This window comes from Triturus cristatus, chromosome 10 (genome assembly GCF_964204655.1).
Source record: "Triturus cristatus chromosome 10, aTriCri1.1, whole genome shotgun sequence".
In the NCBI taxonomy this organism is placed as follows: Eukaryota; Metazoa; Chordata; class Amphibia; order Caudata; family Salamandridae; genus Triturus; species Triturus cristatus.
The window spans coordinates 239,283,640-239,307,199 of record NC_140593.1 but is presented as its reverse complement, the minus strand read 5'-3'; positions in this window follow the sequence as shown (position 1 = coordinate 239,307,199).

Genomic DNA, 23,560 nt, shown 5'->3' with positions numbered 1-23,560 from the left:
AGAGCAAAGCTCAGCTGACGGGAAATACTTGCGTTGGCAAGTCTCAGCCGACTGAAACTGCCCAGGAGCTATGAGGTCACCCCAGCCCAGCTGCCCAAGAGACAGAAGGGAGGCACAAGGATGGAGGAGTTGGACCATTTCATCATCATTTCAGGGGAGGGGTTAACATCCTTCATACCCAAGCCTTTTGAGAAACCGTGGAGTGCCTATACCTATCTCTTTTTCCACTCCAGTAGGACCATGGGACTGTTTATGTTAATCTCTTGAATTAGGGTTCATCAGAAAGCAAGCTCATCCTGAATCTGGAGCAGTTTGAGCTATGATTCTAGCCATTACAGTTACAGGGGCATCACTGGTTTAAGTTAGACTCACCTATCGAACCGCTCACTCCCGGCCCTCTACTCTTTTGGAAGATTTCACGCTGTTAGCAGGTTATAAGGTCAACTGGGGGAAGAGTGAAGCCCAAGCCCTCTCATCCTCCATGAAGGCGGCGATCTAGGGTTATCAATTCCGCTGGACACCGACCCACCTTAAGTACTTAGGGATCCTGGTGTGTAGAAATCAAAACATTCTCAGGGGCTTCACTGATACACCTGGTCCTTTTAAACCAACAAACAAGAGATTGGCACAGAAGCTGTAATATAAAAGACATCTTTTTATTTAACCTCTAAAGAGGGAAAAAATGTGTCACACAGTATTCTCAAATCACTGTATGAGACATTTTCTAAGGAGTACAGAGAACAGGGGCATTATATACCCACACAGGGGCTGAAAAATGGCGGTACAAGTACACATGAGAAGAGTTATGCACATAGATGGTCATTCAGAAACTACACAGTCAACAAGTAGGAGGAGTAATAAGTTGCTGACATCAGTTAGAACAGCCTGACAGTTCTATACTAGGAACAGGTGCACTCTACTAGCTAAGCACATCTGAGCATGTGCAAGACTCTGGGAGAGGGAAACAGCAAATGTCCAGCACATAGCTAACTAAAATGGCTGCCAAGTACAAAATGGCTTTCAGCTCATGCTAAGAGATTAATGCAATCTTCAACAGATGGTACTTTTAGCATGAGCTAAAGACATTCCTATAATCCAGTAGGAAATATGCATATTAATTTTTTTCATAAATTTATCAATATCCTAATTCATTGGTAAGTGGGCATTTCTCATTCTAAATATTGTTAAGCGGGTATATATAAGGTATAAGCAGGAGTGCAAAGGGAACAGAGAATTGGGTCATACAGATAGCAGGAGAGAGTAATTACTATTATCAGAAACAGAACTATTAGCTTTCTAGTCCTAAGCAAATCCTAGAACCATCCAGTAAAAACATTTTCAAGGCTCCTATGCATTTCAGTGACCATCAATTTCAACTTCAAAATAGCCAACAGCACATATCTAATAAAAACATTTTCACTAGACTTTTCCAGTGTTTCCTTTATGAGGGTTAGAGTATCAATCAGGGAAAGGGTAAAGTAACATTTGTCAACTGCTCAGATGAACTTTTCTCTCGCAGAATAAACATTATTCCTAATACAATTATGAACGCAGTCAGACATATTATTACAAAAATGATCCTGGATCCAGAGGACCAGGAGGACCACACAGGACCATGAGAATTAGGACGAAGAGCTGCAAAGGGCTGCTCTTCCTCAAAAAGGGGACGACCAATGGGGTAAATTTTCAACAAAAAAGAAAAAGAAGTCCTTGGGAAATTAAAGCCGCTGTACAACCAACCAGAGGGGAGTCTTCTCCCTGTGTCCGTTTGAGCCTCACAGGCAGGCTCGTGTTGTTCCCACGGTGGAGCTGCACAACTCGCAACTCAGGAATCACGGCCCAGTTTTGAGGGAAAAGTTTCTTCTTTCAGGATAGGGCAATCACCCACCAGGGCAAATGCTCTCGGCGATCCTGTCCAGTGTCTCAGGCAGTGCACCAGTTTTCTTCACTTTAATCTAACAGGCACCAGGGACACAGCACCTGTACCCTGAACTCAAGTCCTTCCCTAACTCCTGTATTGCTCTGCTGGCACACTGCTCTTTCGTTGGGGCCATAGATTGCATTCAGTGTGCCCAGGTATCTCTTGACCAACAAAGGTGAAGATTTTACAGCCACTTTGGGACCAGGATTCAGAGGCCTGATGCTAGGATCTCTGAAGCAACCCTTGTTTCAAAGGGGGTTACCTCAAGCAAAAACTTTCTCACCTTCCTGGTCGGTCTGTTACTCTCGGCTGAGCATCAAAAACTTGATCCACGATTTCTCCTTTCTGATTTGTGACCCCGTCTTTCGCCCAAGACAGTGGCAGGGGTACACACTTCACATCCCAGTGCTTCCGGCCTTCTACCTTCACTGAGGTCCTGGTTGCCAACAATGCCTGTGCTGGTTACCTTCACTTTGACTTCAAGCTGGACTGGTGCTGACTCTCCAAGCTGGATCTGATGTCCGCGCCCCTCTGGCAATGGTTGTAAGGCAGCAAATATCTATTGGTGGACAGAACAAAAGGTCTTTAGACAAGGCACAGAAATAATCTATCAACAGAGAGGATAGTCTCAGAATACTTCCTAGTCTAGGGACGCCCCATATATTAGCAAGGCACCAAGGAACCACTTTCATCTATGTGAGAGTAAAAAAAAAAACAGCCTCGACCTATTGGCAAATATAAAAGGAACTCTTTGGTGAACTGACAAGAGTAATACGTCACCCAATCCCAAGCAGCCAAGGAAGTCTGTGATCATTTACTAAATTCTGAGGAAAAGAGAAAAACAATACAGACATACTCCAACTCCTTACATCTGTATATTCCTATCTTAATCATCTAAAGACCCTCAAGAAAAAAGGAAATGTTCTACACTTTTACTCATAGACTTTGCATTACTTGTGCAGGACTGCAGACACTTCTAAAATGATTTCTCTTAATAAAAGCACCTACATTGTATGCTTAGGACCATGCTCTCGTGTTATAGGAGCAACAGGCAAATCTAAAACTGCTAATTTAACAGGGATTCCTATTACATAAAGAACTAAAAACTTCAACATAATGGGTACATTTTCTCCAGCAGAACATCTTGTGACAAACAGACTCCTATAAAACAATATTTTCCTCAAAAATGTTTGCTAAGCAGACCAACCAGCATTTCGCGATTTAGCGAATCCCGAAAAAATCGCGAAATCATCTGGCAAGCGCGATGGCCGCAATATTTACCAAACCTGCCGCAAAAAAGGTCTCCCGGCAGGTGTAAAAAAAATGATGCCATTTTATTGGCTGTACACGCATACTTCACCACGGTGAACGGCGCTGTGCAGCCGTAGCTGCCTGCTTCCTGCATTACAATGTTGATGAAAGAAGAGCGAGAAAAGGAAAGCATCACTTCTCTGCTCTCCATCTTGCAGGCTCAACTGCTGTTCATGTAATTGCAGGAAAGAATGTGAAAAATTAGGATCCCAGCACGGGGATGGGTGGAGCGGGCAGAAAGGGAAAAGGACTCTGTCTACCTTTTTGTGCAGAGAATACAATGCCAGTGTCCACTTCTGCTCTGCCGCTTCAGCTGCCCCCCCTTTCTTTCTTCCTCCCTCTTATTCCCTCTCTTGGTCTAGCAGCTCCTCCTCTTATCCTGAAAACCGTGACTTCAGAAACGCTTTTCATCCTCTCGTTCCTTCTTTTGTTTATTTATTCCCCTGTGAAATAAATCCAAAAAAGAAAAACACTGCAAACATTTCTTTTTATGACATGTTTCTATTCCAAAGCAGTGATTTAAATGGAAACATAGAAGTGCAGGTCTGGTACCTGCTTGTTTCTGAGAAGTGCTGGTACTCTCCAATTAAAGGTATTGCATTTCTCTTGAGATCTGCCGGTACTCTCTCTCTCAAAATAAAAAAGTGCCGGTACTCTGCACCGGACAGTACCGGCCCATTTAAAGCACTCTTCCAAAGTGCAGCTGCTGGAATAAAAGGGTCAAAATATGAAAAATAACTAAATAAAACCAGACAGAGTGGTAGCAAAGTGGCCAGATTGATTTTACTTGCACCCAAACACATTTGCACCACTCTACAAAGTTTGCCAGTGAAGCGCTACTTTTGTTTTCTTGTCTTTCTTTGAATAGCGTTGTTTTCCCCCGGGCGGGGAACTAGTGCACAAATCCTGGAGGTACTGCAACATGTGGATTGGAAAACAAAATGGGGCTTATTTATGAGCCCTTGTGTCAGTTTGGCACCGCTAATGTGTCACTTTTTGTGACGCACCAGCGACTTAAAAAATGCACCATGTTGCGTCATATTTACAAAGTGACGCATCTAGGTAGATGTGTCACTTTGTGAACCCCTGCGCCACATTATACCTGTGCCAGGTATAATGTATGCAGGGTGGGCGTTTTGACGCTAGTAAGCCTTGTAGAAGTGATGCAGTAAAGTCTATGAGATTTCACTGCTCCACTTCTAGGACGCAAATACATCAATATCTTACGCCTGCCTCATGGCAGGCATAGGACTGACGCAGGCACATTTAACATGGGGCTTTCCCATATGTAATGACCCATTGCTGGAGTTGCGTCACTTTTGTAACACTCTCCAGCAATGCGTCATTTTTGCACCTACAGATACGTCAGAAATACTGACGTATCTCTAACTCCTTGCGACATGATGCGTTATACTGTAAATATGACGCACCCAGCATGTTGCAAGGAGGACGCAATGAAAAATGACGCATCGCTGTTTTCACGCAGCGATCCATCACTTTTAATAAATGAGGCCCAATGTGTACTGCGGCTTGGTGTTCAGGGAAGTGGTCTTTTTCCATACTGCTTACGTTCTGTAAGGATATAGGCAATAGACATTGAAATGGGTCCATTCCTTGCCCTGTAGTCATGTCCTTAACTCTTCAGGCAAAAGCACTCACTGATTTCTGAATAGTGAGTGTAAAAGCGTTAAAAGTAACCATGTTTTTCCTGCTTATATTTCACATGCTTTACTTAATTTTGCATTCCCTATGAGTGTTTGCTTTTTCCAGGATGTTGTTACATTTATTTTTGTAGGCAGCACATTGCTCTTGTCTAGTGCACAATTAAAATCGAGCCACATCCAGGTGTTTATAGCGGGGCACAATTGGGTTGTAGTTGATAGAAGTGCGAGTTTCTCTCAGTGGAGGGAGAGGATGTGACATCATGGTCAGAGCTGCCAAATTTGGAACTGGGGAACCTGGTTCTGAAGGATGATTATTGCGAGATGTCTGTCCTGTTAGCACTACCCATAAAAGGGAGTCAGTACACGTGACACAATAGGAGGCTGTGTGACTGCACCCAGGGAGCGAAGCGGGGCTATGTGACTGCACCCAGGGAGCGAGGGGGGCTGTGTGACTGCACCCATGGAGCGAAGGGGGGCTGTGTGACTGCACCCAGGGAGCGAAGGGGGGCTGTGTGCCTGCACCCAGGGAGCAAAGGGAGCTGCGTGACTGAAACCAGAGCGTGAAGAGAGCTGTGTGACTGAAACCAGGGAGTGGTGAAAGTGGTGCCCCGGCAGGGATGCATACATGGGCGTTAGAGCATACCAGGGAGAAATACAGCCCCCTCCCAGGAGGTTAGTAGATTGGAGCTGTGCATTCGTAGAGCTGCAGAAACTTTAAACATGCCTATTTCAAAGTGGAATACTGAGCTAAAACAGGTTCCATTGATTTAGGGCTGAAAAGGAATGATTACGAGTGAAATAAAGTGCCGCAATAATGCCGCTAAATTTTCATTTTTGTGCCGCTAAATTAAAATGTTTGTGGCACAAAATTTGCAAATCTATGCCACAATATCCTGGGGGGTCTGGCTAAGGATCACATGGGCATCTTCCCTGCATTCTACGTTTTCACAATCCAAACTATGCAACATCAGCTCTAGTAAGGACTGTCAGTTTATTTACACAGACTAGCTAATAAAAACTAGCAGTGCCCTTGCAAAACTGTATGTAGCATGATAATAACAAACAATAGTGGTGTTATAACCTGAGAATTTTTAGAACAAAAACTACCCACAGCTAGTTCCCCTTAAAGATCAAATAAGGAAACAGCAATCTAGACTACTCATCCTTTCATAATTTCATCAGACAGGATGGGCAGTAACATAGCAAATTTATTTATTCATTTTATTAATGCTAATAATGTTTAAAACAGTATTACTGAATAGCCAATTAAATGTCTCATGGCTATTTCACAGACAGTTTAGACAGGCTCAAAAGAAATTGAGAAAAAGAGAGAGAAAACATAAATTTGCCTACCCTTAATTTGTAGAGGAGCTAGCCTCCTCCCTCCATTTTTTGACAGTAGGAAACCTGTAACAGGTTTCATTCTGTCAACACTATCAACCCCAATTTGTAGCAACTGGGCATAAATAAACTCTGAGGAGCTAAATAGCACATTGAGCTAGCTAAAGAACATATTCCTTTAGCAAATGTACAAGTGTAACACAAGGGCACATGAATTCAAACTAAATCCCATTGCTTCCTTAATTCAGCCCTAAAAGCATTAGTGCTATACATATGGCAGAGCCATTGTCTTAATAAGAGCTCACATATACCATTATTATTCAATCTGTTCATATGAGTGAACAAAAACTTGCTTTTGCCAAAAAAAGTAAGCAAAACCTCTTTCTGTCCCTGCCCAGCCATTTCGTCTTTCAAATGTCGAAATGTCAAAGCAAACGTTGTGCTGAGCCCTGCTAGGCTTCTAAATGTAGGACTTCGACCTTTAACCTATGCAGCTGTTCCATCTTGTGTACAAGATTTTCATGCGGTTTTCCCAATTCAAAGTGACCCCGGAGACTGAGAGCTCAACAGCAACCCACTCTATTCCTGCCTACCAGCAATTCAGAGGTAAGCTTAATAACTTCTGCCAGTTTTTTTGTACATATTTATATTTGTAAGCAGTGTGCTGAGTGCTTGTCTAGCAGTATAGATGTCAGCTATCCATTCTATACTTACATATGTGCATTTACTGGAGCCTAAGGCAGTTTAAAAGCTGCTCTGATTGGAATAACCTCATTTAAATAGTGAATTTTACTCAATTTCGACTATGATGTTTGGGGCACTTAAAAATGAATATCCTACAATGTCTTTGCATAATAGTCATCCCCAGAATGTCCTCTACATATCCCAGAGATGTGGCATCAGAAATGTATAATGTATACCCTTATAAAAATGAGTTTTGTACGCCTGAGTAAAGTGACATTTCACATGTAAGTGACCCGCTATTGCTGTATAGCATGGCTTAAATTCAATTTGGATGCTAGGAGGTCACAGCATCATTATTAGGCATTATAAATATTAAAAAACGAATTTAATGCACCTATTTTAAATAGCATTTTTTATATAATCAATATATATATATATATTTTTAATAAATCCAATCATTTTGATGAGTTCACATATGAAAAGCAAGCTGCATCCCTTGCCTATCACATTTAAACGCATTCATTCATAGCCCTAAGAACCGAAACCGAACTTGAAAGTCTGCTCCACTTTTAAAGGACAGACATTATTATTTAACATTAAAAACCACTCTTATCCTTACTTAAAAAGGCATTAAGAAAAGAAATCCCTACTGTCAATCTGTTCTCTGTTATCCCAAAAAAATAATGAACCTGATTTCTAACTTTTAAAACAGCAGTCTGAAATGCAGGGTTTTACACCGTGTTTGCACTGACTTAAGGGGTAGTGACTTCAGCTGTTTTCTGTGGCCGGAGTCAGAAATACCCACGTGCTGACACAGCTGCTTGACACGTAAAGGCGTCGAATTCACACGCCTTTCAAGTCAGCCTTTCAAGCCAGCACAAATCTGTCGTTCTGTAATGTGTACTCAGGTCAGCAACAACCAACTCACTGAGATAATGTGAATGCCTTTTAATACCTAATACAGAAGGATAAATGCTGTGACATTTTGTATCTTAATTTTATCTATTGCAAAACACACAATTTCGTTTTTTGAAGCTTTTTTATTCCTGTTCAATGTGGATTTTAATTTTATCTTTAACATTGTGGCAATTTGCACACATGTATAGTGTCTTACTCTGTCAATTTAATGATAGCGTGCAGCTATTTAGCATATATTATATAATTCATTGCTGGATTATTTTAAAATATATTTTATTTTAATGATATTTTGCATAACAGAATGATGACAAAAAAAATACATTGAGCTCATTCCAGACATTTTCAAAACGGTGTCATACACATAATACAGGGCACTTAAGGCTAGCCATTCTTGCACCAAGAGCGCAATCGCTACTTACTCACACGAGTACCACTAATGACAAACCACAGACATTTAAACACACATTTAACCCACAGATCAACACTTAAGCCAGAAACAAAAGACAGCCCACAGACTGTACTTAAACCAAACCATTTGTAAATACTAGTTGTAAGTCATATTCACTAGATTTGGCTGGCAGAACACCAGGAAAAAAACGCTCTGCATATCACCACTTATGAATGTTACTAAGTGCACAGACCAGGATCCTTTCTACGTACATATTTAGTTCCTCGAGGTACTAGTCACCAAGGAAGAAATACGTTTTTATACCTAAACCTACGGCTAATTCAATACAAGTTCCAAAGGGTACCTACAAACAAAGCAACACATTCTGCGATGTGTGCTAAGAACAGGCATGCCAAAAATATTGCAGCATATACAATATTATACACAAAGTAGCACTTAACTCAAAGTGTGCCGTTCAAGTTTACAAAAGTTTCTCATTACCTGCCTACATAAACTCCAGTTTACATATTTCCAAATTTCAAATATTGGGCAATTTCCATACAAATCCAAAAAGCGTCGTAACAAACGACCTTACCAAGCACAAGTTTCCAGATTCTAACTGCCAAGTTCTGAGTGACCAGGCGGTCATTTTTAGAATACTCACGCCAAAAATGTTCTCAGTCAGGAGTGGTAACCAGTTGGAGGAGTCCAATCAGGAGGACCAGAAATATACGGGGCTGCAGAGACAGAATCTCAGTTTTAGGGTACCTTTTTACTAGAGTCCTGTTCTGTCCTCCTCAGTAGATTCCTGTCTCCCATCAGGATCACTCCCTTGGATAGCCACTTCTCTGATGAGCCTCACAGAGGGCACCAATTGTAGAAATCAAAACCTTCTCAGGGGCTTCACTGATACACCTGGACCTTTTAAACCAACAAAGAAGAGATTGACACAGAAGCTGTAATATAAAAGACATCTTTTTATTTAACCTCTAAAGAGGGAAAAAATGTGTCACACAGTATAATCAAATCACTGTATGAGACATTTTCCAAGGAGTACAGAGAACAGGGGCATTATATACCCACACAGGGGCTGAAAAAAAGCGGTACAAGTACACATGAGAAGAGTTATACACATAGATGGTCATACAGAAACTGCACAGTCAACAAGTAGGAGGAGTAATACGTTGCTGACATCAGTTAGAACGTTACAACAAACAAACCCGTGCTCACTACGCCACTGGAGTCAAGCTATCCTGGCTGATGACGGCTGATAGCCAGAAACCGGTCCTAGGATGCTTGATTCCGGTCCAGGGAAGACATGGCTTGGCAGTTCGGGCTGGACTGTTCCCATGAGGCACAGGGTCAAGACTGATTTGCATATGGCCATGTCTAAACTGGGGTGGTGTAGTGGGCAAAAGAACGATGGATTTAACCCAGATCTCTTGACTGGGGGAGAATGTCTGCATTGTCAGCATTCCGTCCATCATTTGTTTGTTGTAACGCTTTTCGCCCTAAGTGGGATGGGTATTCCCAGACGTGGGACCCGTGCTCACTACGCCACTGGAGTCAAGCTATCCTGGCTGATGACGGCTGATAGCCAGAAACCGGTCCTAGGATGCTTGATTCCGGTCCAGGGAAGACATGGCTTGGCAGTTCGGGCTGGACTGTTCCCATGAGGCACAGGGTCAAGACTGATTTGCATATGGCCATGTCTAAACTGGGGTGGTGTAGTGGGCAAAAGAACGATGGATTTAACCCAGATCTCTTGACTGGGGGAGAATGTCTGCATTGTCAGCATTCCGTCCATCATTTGTTTGTTGTAACGCTTTTCGCCCTAAGTGGGATGGGTATTCCCAGACGTGGGACCCGTGCTCACTACGCCACTGGAGTCAAGCTATCCTGGCTGATGACGGCTGATAGCCAGAAACCGGTCCTAGGATGCTTGATTCCGGTCCAGGGAAGACATGGCTTGGCAGTTCGGGCTGGACTGTTCCCATGAGGCACAGGGTCAAGACTGATTTGCATATGGCCATGTCTAAACTGGGGTGGTGTAGTGGGCAAAAGAACGATGGATTTAACCCAGATCTCTTGACTGGGGGAGAATGTCTGCATTGTCAGCATTCCGTCCATCATTTGTTTGTTGTAACGCTTTTCGCCCTAAGTGGGATGGGTATTCCCAGACTTGGGACCCGTGCTCACTACGCCACTGGAGTCAAGCTATCCTGGCTGATGACGGCTGATAGTCAGAAACCGGTCCTAGGATGCTTGATTCCGGTCCAGGGAAGACATGGCTTGGCAGTTCGGGCTGGACTGTTCCCATGAGGCACAGGGTCAAGACTGATTTGCATATGGCCATGTCTAAACTGGTGTGGTGTAGTGGGCAAAAGAACGATGGATTTAACCCAGATCTCTTGACTGGGGGAGAATGTCTGCATTGTCAGCATTCCGTCCATCATTTGTTTGTTGTAACGCTTTTCGCCCTAAGTGGGATGGGTATTCCCAGACGTGGCACCCGTGCTCACTACGCCACTGGAGTTATGCTATCCTGGCTGATGACGGCTGATAGCCAGAAACCGGTCCTAGGATGCTTAATTCCGGTCCAGGGAAGACATGGCTTGGCAGTTCGGGCTGGACTGTTCCCATGAGGCACAGGGTCCAGACTGATTTGCATATGGCCATGTCTAAACTGGGGTGGTGTAGTGGGCAAAAGAACGATGGATTTAACCCAGATCTCTTGACTGGGGGAGAATGTCTGCATTGTCAGCATTCCGTCCATCATTTGTTTGTTGTAACCCTTTTCGCCCTAAGTGGGATGGGTATTCCCAGACGTGGGACCCGTGCTCACTACGCCACTGGAGTCAAGCTATCCTGGCTGATGACGGCTGATAGCCAGAAACCGGTCCTAGGATGCTTGATTCCGGTCCAGGGAAGACATGGCTTGGCAGTTCGGGCTGGACTGTTCCCATGAGGCACAGGGTCAAGACTGATTTGCATATGGCCATGTCTAAACTGGGGTGGTGTAGTGGGCAAAAGAACGATGGATTTAACCCAGATCTCTTGACTGGGGGAGAATGTCTGCATTGTCAGCATTCCGTCCATCATTTGTTTGTTGTAACGCTTTTCGCCCTAAGTGGGATGGGTATTCCCAGACGTGGGACCCGTGCTCACTACGCCACTGGAGTCAAGCTATCCTGGCTGATGACGGCTGATAGCCAGAAACCGGTCCTAGGATGCTTGATTCCGGTCCAGGGAAGACATGGCTTGGCAGTTCGGGCTGGACTGTTCCCATGAGGCACAGGGTCAAGACTGATTTGCATATGGCCATGTCTAAACTGGGGTGGTGTAGTGGGCAAAAGAACGATGGATTTAACCCAGATCTCTTGACTGGGGGAGAATGTCTGCATTGTCAGCATTCCGTCCATCATTTGTTTGTTGTAACGCTTTTCGCCCTAAGTGGGATGGGTATTCCCAGACGTGGGACCCGTGCTCACTACGCCACTGGAGTCAAGCTATCCTGGCTGATGACGGCTGATAGCCAGAAACCGGTCCTAGGATGCTTGATTCCGGTCCAGGGAAGACATGGCTTGGCAGTTCGGGCTGGACTGTTCCCATGAGGCACAGGGTCAAGACTGATTTGCATATGGCCATGTCTAAACTGGGGTGGTGTAGTGGGCAAAAGAACGATGGATTTAACCCAGATCTCTAGACTGGGGGAGAATGTCTGCATTGTCAGCATTCCGTCCATCATTTGTTTGTTGTAACGCTTTTCGCCCTAAGTGGGATGGGTATTCCCAGACGTGGGACCCGTGCTCACTACGCCACTGGAGTCAAGCTATCCTGGCTGATGACGGCTGATAGCCAGAAACCGGTCCTAGGATGCTTGATTCCGGTCCAGGGAAGACATGGCTTGGCAGTTCGAGCTGGACTGTTCCCATGAGGCACAGGGTCAAGACTGATTTGCATATGGCCATGTCTAAACTGGGGTGGTGTAGTAGGCAAAAGAACGATGGATTTAACCCAGATCTCTTGACTGGGGGAGAATGTCTGCATTGTCAGCATTCCGTCCATCATTTGTTTGTTGTAACGCTTTTCGCCCTAAGTGGGATGGGTATTCCCAGACGTGGTACCCGTGCTCACTACGCCACTGGAGTCAAGCTATCCTGGCTGATGACGGCTGATAGCCAGAAACCGGTCCTAGGATGCTTGATTCCGGTCCAGGGAAGACATGGCTTGGCAGTTCGGGCTGGACTGTTCCCATGAGGCACAGGGTCAAGACTGATTTGCATATGGCCATGTCTAAACTGGGGTGGTGTAGTGGGCAAAAGAACGATGGATTTAACCCAGATCTCTTGACTGGGGGAGAATGTCTGCATTGTCAGCATTCCGTCCATCATTTGTTTGTTGTAACGACATCAGTTAGAACAGCCTGACAGTTCTATACTAGGAACAGGTGCACTCTACTAGCTAAGCACATCTGAGCATGTGCAAGACTCTGGGAGAGGGAAACAGCAAATGTCCAGCACATAGCTAACTAAAATGGCTGCCAAGTACAAAATGGCTTTCAGCTCATGCTAAGAGATTAATGCAATCTTCAACAGGTGAACAGAGGGCTTGAACATATGACTAGGGATAACCTCGAGCCCTTGATGGAACATACAAAATTGAACTTTGTAAAATGGACGCACCTCAATCTTTCCCTCTGGGGTAGTATACAAGCTCTCAAGATGGTCACTCTCCTCAGGTTCACATATGCAGCGAATGTTACCTCTTTAGATCCCGGCCACCTCTCCATGGATTGGCTCATCAAGAGCTTCGTATTTATCTCCCTTAGCTTGTGATCGTCCATTTCCAAACTGATTGCTGATTGAACAATGGTGGGCTAGGCCTCCCCTCAGTGGAACATTATGCCATGTCACTTCATCTGGTGCAGCTTGCCTATCTGCAGCGTGGTGTGGTGGACCCCCCCAGTCTGTTCTGTTTGACCACATTCTCTCGGCGATCTGGGTTTTTCCCAACTCTGTGTCTGTGGTGCCGTTTGGGCGTTCTCTGCCACCTGCATGATCCGGGCAATAGTCGTTGCCAGGAAGATGGCACAAGGGCTCATTTTGGTGGACAACTGTCTGCACACTAAGGCCCCCTATGGCAAAAAGCTGGTATCCAGATCAAGGGCTCCCCAGCAGACTGACTGGAATGGAAGCGGGCGGGCATAGAAACAATCTCACAACTGATCATAGATGGGTCTCTTAAGTCCTTCCAGGAGCAGTTTAATTTCTTACAGTGTCAGTATTGACGGTATCTGCAGCTCTGCCACTGCCCTCGCAGCTGCCTAGGGGTGCCACCGTGGGACTTGGGGTCCTCCCCCATTGTTGCCTATTTTCGGGTATGAGGCGACTACTGTGGTGTGATGTCAGGCCTCTATAACATATTGGTCCACCACAAGTGCTCCCTACCCCAATCGGTCCAACTGCGGGCATCACGGCTGGTGCTTCTTCAGGTGAAATATGATTAGGAGGACTAGGCAGAGATCCTTGAGGATCTAGATGGCTGGATACATGAGGACAGAATGAAGTTATTCCTTAATAAATCAGCAAACGGCTGTTACTGGACACTAGTAAAACTGGAATGTGCTGGCCTCCTCCACCACTACCTTTGTTGGCACTGCGCCCTCCCTGGCTGCGACATCTCACATGTCCTAGTCAACTGCCCTACAGTTCGAGAATTTTGGGCGGAAGTTCAGGCCATGTTGACTCACACTGCCACTCTCTTCTCCCCACTCCCCCGCCCCACCGTACTTTTGCATGATAAGGCCGCTGTATCGCAGCTATCCCAGCATCAATGCTGATTTCTGGTCACAGCTTTGACGTCATCTAAACTGTGTGTCCTATGTCACTGGCTATCCCTGCATATACTCATGCATTCGGAATAGCTGACAGAAATGTATAATGTGGCGTCCTACGAACGGATCATATGCTCACTCAATGACAAACTGGATGTCTACCTCCTCTCGAGAGTTCTCTTTCTACTGTGATCTCTTCTCCAGATCACTTTTCTGTATTATGTAGCTCGAGTATTATATAGTTCTTTGTTGCAAATCTAAAAAAAAGCCTACAAAAAAAGACTCGCCTATCTATTCTACTGGAATAGTGACCTCTGGTGCCATCATGAAAAGCACAGCTTCTGCAAATAGTGGGATCTCTACTCTATTTTGACATCTGCCCCATATTTAACTTTTGCGACCAATTGAACTATTAACTGGTCTAAGGAAGCAAGACACTTATATTGGGCCCACTAGTTGTTAATAGGGACCAGCCATCTGGCCACCTTAACACAGCAAATACGTTCTGAGCAGTCCTGAGTGTGGAAATCCTGATGTTTGGGTGGTTTGTTTTGTGGATAGCCTTTTAAAGGTTATAGGATGGACTATATTTTTTGGTGGGCCTACGTTTATTCAAGAGATTCCTTGGGTACCACAGGTGGCTTGATCATTGTAGAGCCTGTTTACCAGTATCCTTGCCTTTATCGCATCGCTCAAGCCTTAATTTTTACTGAGAAGACCAGAGTGCCTCTAAATTTTATTGATCCTAGTTGAATCATCCATCACAGTGTTGAACTATTTTGCATTTATACAATGTTAGGATTAAGTTCTCTGGCCCAGAATGTGCTTGGATTTGCAGGGTTTCTACCCAGACCATCATTTTAAGTGCACTCTTTCAATTATCTGTTAACTAAGTACTTTTCTTTTCAGAAAGTAAAATTCTGACTGAACATTCAAGTCATTATGTGTATTCTGTTGTTTTGCATTCATACTGAGGAAGCCTTTAATGCTAATCCTCACTTTGCTGAGAGAGAAAAACCTGACCCTTCTGATTTGAGTGTATACTATTGCCATCCTGGTATACAAGTAGGGGAGTGGATGGGGAGCGGATGTGGCATAACAACCAGAGCTGCTGACTTTGAAACTGGGGAACCAGGTTCGAGTTTGGCGTTTGCTCAACCTCAAGTGATTCTGAGAAATCATTAATCCCCCCGTGCCTACCAAAAATGAATGTGTCCTTGTGTAATGTAAGTTGTGCTCATGTAAAGAACCTCAGTACCTTTGGGTCGAGTTCGCGCTATATAAAAACTGCAAAAAAACAACAACAAAAAAGTAGTAAGAGTCCTTAGCCCACAGTTTAAGGCCCTCTAACTTCTGATTCTCGCAGGACCCCAAGAAAAGGCCATACACATGAGGTGGCAAAGTAAAAGATGTGCAGGGTTCATTTATGGGGACTGCACCTATAGGTTCATTTACGGGGGATCTGAGGTCTGCGTATGTGTTCTCACAAAGAGAATAGGGCTTTGTGTGGGTAAAAGCATGAATCCCTTGTGGGGTTGACCTAGGGTGGCACAGGACCTCCACCCGAGGCAAAAAGACTAGAATAGCAGGGGCTCCAGTGCTGGCAGGTCAAACACTTAGCCTTGTGTATACTCCAGCAGATTCCTTTCCACAGACTTTACAAATCAGCAATTCATCCTCATGAGAGCCACCAACTCACAGAGCATGGAAAATAGTTTTTATACCCGAACCACGTTAATTACTTGAGTAGGGAGTAAGTAGGCGGTGTGCATCAAGTTTCTACAGAAATCTAACAAACCCTTAGGTGATATCAGAGCGCTAGTAGAATCTTAGTTCTCTACAGATGAAGAGGAACTAAAAGCGTTCTTCAACTTTGACTCATAGCTATTGCCAAAAGCCTTGCATTTTCCATACAGGTATTTAAGACATAGCCTGACTCCTAGGTGGATCCGAGAGTGAGCTTCCACCTCAGAGTAGGCAAAAAATCTTGTTAGGCATATACAGGGAGGGAGCATATGCCTCTTTTTGTTGTGGAGGAGAGAAGAACTATTATTTAATTGCCTGTTGGCGATGTTTGGGTGTCTGTGTCTTCATGAGAAAGAAGTCATGATGGTAAGAGGTTCCTGAATTTCTTGACCAGGATCAGGACACTATTGATCTTTCATTGTCATAATAGGCCAGTCCCCATAATCTATTCTACACATTCATAGTGTGGCATTTCAAGTGTTTATTTGGACTAATCATTTCAACACATGTAGTAGGGCATCATGAACCAGTAACACCCCCCCCCCAACGCTTTACTGCAGTTTTTCTTCCACTTCTACTAAACTTCCACTGTCAATTAGTATATTAGCCCCCACAACCCTCCCCATTTATGGTCACATTCAGCAAGGTGCCTGCTCTACCGCAGACTTATTATCCAGACAGACTTATTATTGCTAGCATTAATTCAATTTTTTTAAGCATTTACTATATACGTTATTGATTTCCTAAATCCATTAATCAACCAACTGGAGTCATATTTTTAGGATACAAATTAATTTTAATGTCAATGACAATATCTGGAGATATGAATTGAGAATGTAATACCCTTCACATTGAATGTAACCTGTGCTTATGTTTCTGTTCCTCACTAAGAAGGCACTCAAGCTATAGTGTGGATTTTGATAGAACAGATGGAATTAGGTTCAACAAATTCTTTCTCCTCAACTCTTGCACTTGATACTATTCTACAACTACCTTTGCTAGGATATAAAGCGCATCTGCTTGTAGCAGGGAAAGCTAAGGGTTGCATGTAGACATTTATACATAACCACTAAGAGAGGCAGATAATTCTATGACAGTATCCGGAGGAGAGGATTGGCTTCTTCTTTCTTGACTTAATTTACCAGCAGCCTTTCCAGAGAAATTATTCCATAAACATAAACTACATTTCCCATTTGACATTGGGAAAAGAAATAGAGAACAGTCCATCCAATTGGAGTGCTGCTGCCTGTATAACTGTCCCCCAGACTCTCTATCTTCCCCTTCCCTTTCTTTGCTGCTCCAGCAGCATTCAGATAAGTGCATTGTCTTAACCTTGGGTGTTAATTTATATTGCTTAACAGATGTCTAATTTTGGTCGGCAGCATATTTTTCATGACCACTTTTCTTGAATTGTGTACTTTGCTTCATATTTTTTTCTCTGTGTTTATGTCGACCGCGGGAATTTTTCTCGTTCCTAAGCGGTTGCAAGTCATCTACTGGCTTGCATGTGCGGTGGGGTCTTCCGACTGCCAGGGAGCCTGCCCACTCAGTGTCTTGTGCGCAGTGCATCTTGACCCCCTGGCAGCCAGTATGCGTCAGTTTCACTGTTTGATTGCAGTGAAGTGAATTTGGCTGCAGAGACCAACACAGGGAGGGGAAGAGTTTTTTCCATTACTTATAGTCACTGGTGTAAGAGTTGGCTTTTCTGGGCAGTTTTTTCCCTAATACTATTTGGGTAGATATTTCAGCGAGCCACCGCCTGGAGAATGAACACCCGTGAGGGTAAGGCTAGCCTCCTATGAGGCATTTATTGGGACCGTCAAAGAGAGATGAAGGTACTCTACCTATATGTTTCAAAATGTACAGTGTATCATCTCATTGGTATACTAACACTTAAACTAGACCTACAAAGCAACAGTTTCAAAGAACTTTCAGAACATAGCCAAAGAAAGATTCATTAGTGTTTTATTTTTTCACTTTAGTCAATTTCAGAGAAATAAATTCAATACATAGGATTATTGGTAATTTGTAAAAATAACATGAAATAACAATACACAAATATGAATAGGGCCCAGTCACAATCAAACGCACACAAGCTCACAAGCTTATACCGGTATCATATCACACCATAAAAACAGACATCATACATCTACACATAAAAATCCAAATGACCAACTTGGGACCGTCCCAGGTGCTGATTCCCCCATTAACTAAAGGGGGGCACGTCCCAGTGGGTTATTACCGCCATTTACTCCAGAATATGGGTATTTACTCAGGGTTCTAGACCCACCATATTACCCTAATACTCTTTGTGCCAATTATGGAATTTGAGGGCTCTGAGGACCTTATGAAAGAGGAGGAGGATACTTGCCACCCAAATGACGACAATTTCTGCGAAGTGATGGATGCATCTTTAAAGCTGTATTGCAGGTGGTAGCACCCCAAGAGAAGAAAATCATGGCTCTTCCAGTGCCCTACCACCAGGGCAGCCAGCGACCCCAACTCCTATCCCTGACAGGCGCAAGTGTGCGGATGACCCAGAGGTCGATTTGGAAGCTTTCGCAGGCCTCAGAAAGGCATTTATGAATTTCTCAGCCCTTACAGGACTCCCAGACTCCTGCTACTTCAGGCAATACCTCTGCTAACCCCCTCTAACCAATCCTAGGGACGGTGATGACTCCTCCAATATCTCGGATGGGAACAATTCTAGGCCTTGGCACCCAACCACTAACCCCTGGTCGGTGCTGATCTCCCCGGGCATGATGCAATCCCCGGAAGCGAAATTACTGGACCCGATGACCTGCTACATCCCCTTTTGATGGAGTGGTGGCCTGCACCCAAGTTAGCCACCTACATGGCGGACAGGTTGCGGAAACCCCTTGATAAGGAAGTCAGAAGTTGTCTTAAGGCAGAGTGTCCTAGGCCATCTTTAGAGAGAAAAAGTGAGCCTCACACCAGAAATCAATGCTAAGATGGCCACTTTTCTCGCTAATGCCCCAAGAAGGGCATTGACAGATCATGGTGCTCATGCCAGGATAAACTCCTGGATGTGGCAGGGCCCTTGACAAACATTATGGACATGACAGAGGAAGCGAACTCTGGAGGACAATATCCAAATCGCAGAGCTACCTTCTGCCATTACTACTGGTTGTAGTTCTCTTTGTGTTCTCCATACAGACTATCTTTCTGGTTACCCTCCACTACCAGACACTACAACTCTTGAAAATCTCGCACCTTCAGCAGGGTCTTTCATACTCCCCGTAAGTCCCGCTTTGAGAGAAGGCGAATGAGGAGATGCGATGTTGGAGCTCCTATATGGAAGCGGTGAATGGTTGAGCGATCTTTGACTCACAACCTGACCTGGTAATCGAATCTGTTGCCAGCGGTTCCGGGTGAGGGGCGCATTTTGGGGAATTCTCCACCGGAGAAAAATGGTCCTCCGCAGAAAAATCTCTGCGCATCACTGTCTAGAGTTGATGGCGGGCTCATTGGCAAGCCAGATGTTGGACGAAGAAGAAAGTACAGTGTTCAGTCCTTTTGGAAATGGACAATGGGTCGGCGGTCCTCTATGCCAGTCACCTGGGAGTGACACAGTCAAGGACCTTGTCAGACCTCACACGAAAGCTATGGGAATACTGTTTGGTCAATCAAATCTGTCAGCAGAGCATCTTCCGGGCCACTCCAATCAGGTGGAGGATTGATACTCTCGCCATTGGAGAGATGTCAGCCTTTGGAAGATGTATTCACACCTCTTCCCGCAACTCCAGGACCGATGGTGTCTGTTTTCAATTGATCTCTTTGTGTCTCGTCTGGACTTCCAACTTGACAGGTACTGCAGTTGGAGGACAGACCCCCATGCAGAGGCCACGGACACCTTCCTTCGAGACTGGGGCTACGAGTTCACTTATGCCTTACCGCCATTTGTGATGATAATGCGACTGGCTGCTTAAATGCGCAGGCAGCAAGCGGACCAAGTAGTGATTACCCCAATCTGGAGGTCACAAGTCTGGTTTCCAGCGATGATGGAACTTTTTTAGGATTTACCAATCCCTCTACCCCTATTTCCGGATCTTCTTTGGGATCTCCAAAACAATCCTCACCCTCTGGTGCTAGCGGATCCCTTCGTCTCATGGCCTCGAGGGTTACCGGGAATGATGGAAGTCCTGGGGATTTCACGAGAGGGTGCCTCTTTGCTTGCCAAGGCCTGGACGGGTAGTACAAACAAACGGTACCGTTCTGCGTGGTCTAGATGCTTGGGTTGGTGTCTCCAACACCAAGTGTTGGGGGCAGAAGTTGTCCAGATTGTGAACTTCTTGGCGAGCTTAGCTTCTCTAAGGTTTGCTTATAGATCGATTAATACCTTCAGATCAGCAATATCTGCGGGCCATTTACTGATGGACGGCCACCCAGTTGGTGAACACCCTTTGGTTTGTAAATTGCTGAGGGTACCAGGTTGTCATTTCCCCCTGAACCTAAATATTCGGTCTTATGGGACGTAACTAAGGTCCTTTCTTTGTTTCAATCTTGCCCTTCTAATAAATACGGGTCTAGGAAACAGCTATCGGCGAAACTGGTGATGTTGTTATGTTTAATTTCTTGTCGCCGAGTCTCGAATGTTCGGGCCTTGGACATTACAGGTAGAGTTTTTACCCCGGAAGGGGTAACTTTTTATATCGCTTGTCCCAAAAAATGTATTGCTAAATTGGTAACATACCCAGCTTTTTCGCAGGCTCATAAAATGTGTGGTTCACACCATAAAAAGGTATGAAATTGTCCCGGAAGAGATACAGCCTCATGGATAACTGCAGTTACTGATTGACCTCACAAAGCCTCATATAGGGTTTTTTTTCCCCTACGATTGTCAGATGGGTCATATAAGATGCAGGCATAGATATGTACCATTTTAGGGCCCATTCAGTGAGTGGTGTTATGACCACCAATGCTTTCGCCTTAGGAGTGAGACAGGAAGATATCATATGCATAGCTGACTAGTCTTACTCTACTTTGAAAACTTATTATTTTAAAACCAGTGTGCTCTCTGGCAAACATAGTGGTAGATCAGCTTTAAACTAGCCTAATCCTCTCCTCCGGGTCCTGCCACAGAATGCAAAATTTCCTAGCTATCATAAAGTAAAGTTTAAATTCTATTAAGGACACGGAGAGGAGGATTAGCCCACCCTGGACTTCTTATATCTAGAGGTCCCACCCTAACAGAGGTGCAAAGCTGTTTATGATTGTGCTATCTTACACCGGGTTCAGAGGCATACCGTGGATGGTTGTGATATCTTATGGTTTATTGAATTTTCTTGACTGTTTACTTAAAAGGATGAATTATGTTTATCTGTTGCGCCGTGTTGATTGATTATGCATCATTTGTTTCTTACATGCCAGACAACTCACACATTTTTGTGTTCCTCCATAGGGACAGAATCCAATAAACAAGAATAGAGCCAATGAATGAAAGCTGTGTTGCAGGAAGAAAGAGGAAGATAGATTAATCAATCAATCAATCAATCAATCATTCAATCAATCAGGGGTTTGTAAAGTGCGCTACTCACCAGTGAGGGTCTCAAGGCACTGGGGGGTGGGGGGGAAAGCCGGCTCCGTCGAAGAGCCAGGTCTTGAGGTCCTTCCTGAACGTGCGCAAGGTCGGGGAGCGCCTGTTGTTCTCCGGGAGCTCGTTCCAGGTCTTGGCCGCGATGTAGGAGAAGGCGCTTCCTCCGGTTTTGTTTGTGCGGATGAGGGGGACCTCTGCCAGGGCGAGGGCGGCGGAGAGGAGGTTTCTCTTGGGTAGGTGGAAGGAGACTCTCTTGTTAAGGTATTTGTTGAGGGCTTTGTAGGCATGGGTGAGGAGTTTGAAAGTGACTTTCATCTCTACTGGGAGCCAGTGGAGGCCGAGTAGGTGTTGTCATGTGCTCGCGCCGCGGAGTTCCGAGGACGAGTCTGGCTGCGGCGTTCTGGATTGTTTGGAGTCTGTGTAGAAGAGTTCTGTTGATTCCGGCATAGAGAGCGTTGCCGTAGTCAAGTCTTCTGGTTATGAGAGTCTGTGGGGACCGTTATACAGGCAGCAGCACTCCGATTGGATGGGCTGTTTTCTATTTCTTTTCCCAATGTCTCATAGGAAAGGTAGTTTATGTTTATTGTTAGACTTAGGCCTTTTTGCAGGGTCATCCCAGAACTTTTTGCCTTCCTCCTGTACTTTTTCTGACCTGTTTTTGGTGGTTTTAGGACTCTGGGCACTCTATCACTGCTATTCAGTGTTTAAGTGCATGTGCTATCTATGGTAAACTCGGTAAGATTGGTCTACACCTGTTTGGTGTATTTAATGTACCTATCAGTTCCTTGTAAGGTGGTATCTCATATAACTAGGGTCAGTAAATTAAATGCATCTGGTGGGCTTGCAGCGCTGCTTGCCCCACCCACCAAAGTAGCCTTTCACACCTGTCTCAGGCCTCTGCCATTGCAGGGCCTGCGCGCGCAGTTTACTGCCGCTGTGACGTGGCACATAAAGTGATTGCCATGTCCGTGACTCCCCTTTTACTACTTATCAGTCAACCCTAAGGTAGGCCCTATCTAGCCCTATGGGCAGGGTGCGGTGTAGGTAAAAGGTAGGACATGTGCCATAATTGTGTGGCATGTCCTGGTAGTGACAAACAGCCTATTTGGTTTCTCAGTGCTGTGAGGCTTCCCTATCATAGGAATGCATTGGGAATACCCTGATATGTGTTTCACTGGTAATTCCTGATATGAGAGGTGTGGGGTGTTCAAGTTTGGTATGTTTGGAACAGTGGTGAAAACTGCTGCTTAATGGTGTTCGCAGATTTATTATTATTTTTTTAGAAATGCCACTTTTAGAAGTGGGAATTTCTGTGTGCTATGGGTCTTTGTGCCTGCTAGTTGTGTATTGCATGTCTGTCTCTGGATGACAGGGGCTGGGGAGGTGCAGTGGCTCCAGAGGGGCTGGGCAAGTCAGTGCTAGGCTGAATATGCCTGATCTGCATTTGAAGTAGTGGGAGGAGTAGCACCTGAACCTGAATAGGACTGTGCCTGCCTTCCACAATGCTGGCTCCGCCCCCATGTGGTGTGTCTGGGGCCAGAGCCTACACTAACAATGGGGAGTGTTGTGCACTTGGTAAGTGCCCCCCAGAACTGGTTTGGACTAGGTCCAGGGCCCTGTGCCAGGGCAGAACAAAGACTTGAGGAATATAAATATTGGGGCTGTAACCCCATGTACGTGTAGTACCTGCTCGGAACTGTGCTTGCTGAAGGACTGCTGGGCGCCAGGAGGAACCGCCATGAAGGACTTTCCCTCTGCTGGAGGGCCCTGTGAGCTGGCCTGCCTGGGCACTGCCCTGCCATTTGCAAGTTTCATGAGAGGGGCGCTGTCTGACCTTGGTGGTGTCTCGCTGTAGGGGAGACAGAGTATGAAGAGCCTCTCCTGCTGACAAGGCAAGCTCAGGCTGAGCGCTCTACGTTTTGTTGTGCCTGGTGCCCATAGCAGCGTAAGGCCCGTAGCGTGTGTTAGGCTGCATTACCAGGGCCAAGACGTTGCGGAGATTTTGCTCCGTATTTTGTGGTCGGGAGCGGGTGAGCCTGAATCCCGAGAGCAGCCCGCAAACTGGAAGTCAGGTAGAAGGAGGCTGACTGTGGGCAAGATAAGTGTCCGCAGCTGCGCCGTTGTATCACGGGCAACTGCAGAAGGGACACCCGTGGCTAGGGGGCTAGTGGAAAGCCTTGTGTTGGCAGGAGGG